At 32.4% G+C, this 4,787-nt stretch overlaps 1 long non-coding RNA gene across 1 annotated transcript; it reads right to left on the bottom strand.

Moving 5' to 3' along the window:
• Nucleotides 1–656: 656 nt before the first annotated feature.
• On the bottom strand, nt 657–4,787 carry LOC126738535 (uncharacterized). Its single transcript, XR_007661372.1, has 3 exons — nt 4,729–4,787; nt 1,198–1,271; nt 657–999 (listed from the first exon to the last, which is right to left on the bottom strand). It is a non-coding gene; the product is annotated as an uncharacterized LOC126738535 (long non-coding RNA).

Below are 4,787 nucleotides of genomic sequence, written 5' to 3'. Positions count from 1 at the left end.
GACAGCACGCATCCTCCAATGGATATCCAGGATTAGTCCAAACTAAGTTAATGTGCGTGAATTAATAATGGATAATAATTTTGAGCAACTCAATGAACTTAGTCCAATAGAACATCGAACGTTGATTGACTTCTGCGCCCTCTGAATATCGAGTAGTTGTAACCGGAATTTAAAATGCATTTGTGACGTCATAAGAGCGGGTAATTTAAAATTTGATTAGGGAGCTAAATTTCAATTTGTGTTATAGATACTATAACGTGCGCTTAAAATTAGTGGGAAATGTGAGGAAAATATAGTATTTTCTTTCGGAAATTATAGTAGGCAGATTGAAAAAGTGTTAAATTATGATTTCTATTACTTTACTATAATTTTGGAATGACACATACATTTCCCACTAGATACATAGATCTGGGTTTCAGAAATTAAACAAGAAATATTCACAAAATATTACTTTATTATAAGAAGAGATTATAGCAAAAACTTCACAAGTAATTTAATAAAAATTAACAGATGTACACGTTTGTTAAAATATTAAATGAAATATAAACATTCTTCCAAACTCCACAATGTATAAACTTACAACTTAATTTAATTAGAAATTTTGTTGTATGAAGACCAAAGTTTGCAAAGTAGAATTTATACAAGGTGTGGCAAAAGGTTATTATAAATGTTATTATTAATATTATTATTATAAAAATTTTATACAATCACCAAAGAATTACCTCTTACTCAATTTACTAGTACTGTTCTTTAGTAAATATTATAAATTAAATAACTATCTAACTAGTTAGTAATAAAAAAGGCAATAAATAAATATGTTAAAAGGTTAAAAGTAAAATTTACAGGAGTTACCATTCTTTTATTTGCCATTAAAAATTTCAGACAATGGGCCAATATTTGTCCAAAATTGCTCATACATTGAAACTGCTGAAATTGCTCTTAGTTCAGGTTTGGCGTCGGATTTATAGTAAGTTTTAAGAATTGAGGCTGTCAAAAAGCCTATAAAGAAAAAAGAAAGATAAATTGTGCTGCGTATTGAGCTTCACTGGGTAATATATTTGACTCCAATGTGAATAGAAAGCATATTTTGAAGTATTAATTTTTAAACTCATTCAAAAAAACAAAATCTTAACCCATTCTGCCAATTGTTCATCTAGGATCCTATGGTACTACTAAAGATGTGGAAGCAGTTTTTACCTCTCAATCCATCAGCATATTCCGTTCTCGCCTGATGCTCCATGTCATCAAAAGTGGTCCTTTATAATCGTGGTCTAAAAAAATACATTTTTAAATGGAATGTCCTATACATCTTCGATTCAAAGAAATAAAAAGATATTATTTTATTGATTTCAAATATATCACACAGTGGTGTCAGTCTAAAAGACACATTACTAAGTTTCAGTAATATTTTTTACTACTATGATTAAGGTAAATTACTAATTAAAGGACTTAGTTTAACCCAAGCAGCTTATCATTAAATTAAGCTTAAGCTTACAACCTCTTGTTACTATCTTATCTTGTAATAAGCCTGGAAGGTTAACCGAAGGTATGGCATCTGGTTTAAGGCCTCTTCTTGAGTTAAATAAAGAGATTTTAAAATTCCTTTTTTGGTTCGATTATTAGGGTAACGATAGTTCAATTTTTAGTGTTCACGTGAAAAGATGCCTCGGTAAGTCATAAATACAAGAATGGTGGCTTTACTTGAAGACGGCAATTTTCAAAGGCATGTGACTAATAGATTTGGGATTTGGCAAAGTGTTGTGTCTCTTGGAATAGTTATCTCAAGAAACCCAACTATGCACAAACAGCACTCCAAAGAGATATGCGTGATGCTTTGGAAGTTCAAGTATTGGTCTCTACATTGCGGAGGTGAATACTGGCAATAGGCTTGAGGTGTCGCGGACCATTAGAAGTTCCCCGACTCCAACCTGAGCACAAAGTTCGTCGATTACAATGGACATGGTATCATGTAATGGTCGCACATCATTAATTTATATTTAAGACACAATGACTGGTGACAGGTATATGAGGGAGATTCTAGACCCTCACCTCAGATTAGGGCGAGGAGCTGTCGGTAAATCTTTTGTTTTTGTGGATGATAATGCTCGATCTTAGCGCTGGAAATGAAATCGAAATGCATCAATCGCTTGGACTGGTCCGTACTATCGCCAGACGTGAATCAAACTCAAACTCAAACTTAAAAATGCTTTATTGTCAATATAAACATAGAAGTTGTAGACAAACCCAATAGACTGTACATTAAAGGAATAAAAACGAGAAACAAATTTAAAATAAAATAAAATTATATAAAACTTTGAAAAATACTTAAATGCTAATCATTAAAAAAATCACCTAAACTATACTACGTTTTAATAGCAAGAAATATTTTCGTCCTTGTACGTAGGCTTTTTTCAGTCTTAAGTTGTCTTATTTCTATAATGTGGAAGTTTATTAAACAGCTTTCTACCTCCATATATGATAGAGCTACGGATAAGTTCAAAATGAGGAATGGGTAGCCTCAACAAATAATTTTGTCGCGTATTATCGTGGCTTCCTAAGTGGAGTTCCTGTTTATATTTTCTAAAAACTAAACTGTTTCCAAAATAAAAATACAACACAGGGTTAAAATTAGGACTTACAAAAAACGGGCGACATGAGTCACGAGGCTTGGCCCCACATAGATATCTAATGGTCCTTTTCTGGAGTACAAACACTGAACTAAAAAGTGAATTTGAACGTGAACCCCAAAAGCAAATTCCATATCGAAGGTGCGACTCGATAATCGCGAAGTATGCAGATCTGGCGATGGAGAAATTACGACTGGTGGCAATAACCCTTAGGGCGTAGCAGCCTGATGAGACTTTTCTACATACATTCACAATATGGTCTTCAAATTTAAGGAACTTGTCTATGGAAAGACCCAAAAACTTACTGAACAGTGGCATGGTGATGGCTTTATTATTTAAACATATATCATTTGTATTATATTTAAAATTAAGGATATTTGTTTTGGAAACATTAAATGTCAAAAAATTTGCATCACACCAGTCTTTTATTTTTAACAAATCTGCACGTATATTGGCCTCCATTTGAGAAACATCAGAGTCGTGCCAGAGGATGGTGGTATCATCGGCAAACAATGTAAATTTGCCAGTTACCTGCAGTTGTGGCAGATCGTTCACATAAATGAGAAAAAGTAAAGGACCAAGTACTGATCCTTGCGGAACACCCACATTTATATTAAGTTCCTTAGAGATACCACCATTAAATTTGACAGCCACACAAGGGCAGTTCCTCTGAAACCATAGAGCTCCAGTTTCATCAGCAGCACTCTGTGACTCACGCAGTCAAATGCCTTGGACAAGTCACAGAATACCGCTGCTGCAACTTCACCAACATTCAGTCGGTTGTACAGGTGCTCTAGAAAGCTAAAGATAGCATCATTTGTGCTCACAGACTCACGAAAGCCAAACTGCTGAAGACTCAATAGCCCAAACCTATTTAAAAATAAAACCATCCTCACCTTAACGAGCCGTTTCCACTATCTTGGCTAAAGTAGGCAACAGGTAGGTAACGCTGCAAAATTAACTAGTTTCAATGAATAAATGTAAATAAAGCTGGTTGAGGTAAAACAATTATAAAGAGGTTCTGTAAGACTTGCAGATTTGCATATTGGTAAGTGAAGATGATTATAAGGAGTAACTTTTCTAAATTTTAGTTCTAGATAAGAATACTGCTAATAGAAATATAACAATATAATCGCAAAACAAATTTTTACGTAAAGATCCTTTTATTAAATATTTTGTAGTTTGAGCTTTTGACATTATGTAGTAAAATTTGAAAACATAATTTGAGTTAAAGAAACTTTTATCCCTTATAAGTAGTATTTTGTGTTAATATTCTCTTGATTATAATGTGTATGAGTAAATACTAAGTACGTATTAAAATTACGAAAATCATGTTTATCATATCTTTTTTTGTATAAAAAGCAAAAAATTGTTCAATTTTAACTTTTTTTTAAATTTTCCTAAACTCTCAAAAAAGACTCATTAAGGTATTTTATTGTAAAAAGAGTTTTAAAGGTATCTCTGTGTTATGTATATGTAGACAAAGTTTACCTCATTGGACGTGTATTTTATATATCCCTTTGCATTAACATATTCTTCGTCTAGTGGACAATTTTATTCAATGATCCTATGGCTATCTATTTTTGTGACATTTTTATCATCCTATGTACATCTGTTGGATTTTTTGAATAAACTAATGGATGTGTATTGGATCTTTGTATTTCCGAATAGAAGAAACCTTTTGATTTTAATAGGAGACATTGCATTATTATTTATAATACTCTTACTAAAACTAATTCAAAATATAAGTTGATTGACCCCTTCAAGTACATCCACCTATTTAGCGGTACTTACAAAATAATTACATCGTTCAAATATATTTTCGTTATCCCACCCACCAATTTTACAAAATTAATATGCATGCAAGACTAAACAAAGCAGTTGGTCCAAGAGAATTAGAAATTACACGGGTCCAAACTAATGACAGGGTTAAATATGAAATTTTGCTCCGTTTCATATATATTTTAAATGTTTAATATGCAAGGTGGGTTATTATAAGAAAACTTGTGGTTTTCGTGACCGTCTTAATCCCGTTCCCAGCCTATGAACTAAAAATGAAATATCAAACTAAGATTGTTGAAATCCAACAGTTTTTACTCACCGGATAATTAAACCTATCGCGATATCTCAAAGTTTGATTGCATTATAACACGTTTCTTC

The sequence above is a fragment of the Anthonomus grandis genome, chromosome 7 (genome assembly GCF_022605725.1).
Source record: "Anthonomus grandis grandis chromosome 7, icAntGran1.3, whole genome shotgun sequence".
Taxonomy (NCBI): domain Eukaryota; kingdom Metazoa; phylum Arthropoda; class Insecta; order Coleoptera; family Curculionidae; genus Anthonomus; species Anthonomus grandis.
The sequence above is the reverse complement of the archived record's forward strand: the minus strand, read 5'-3'. Positions and strand labels throughout refer to the sequence as shown.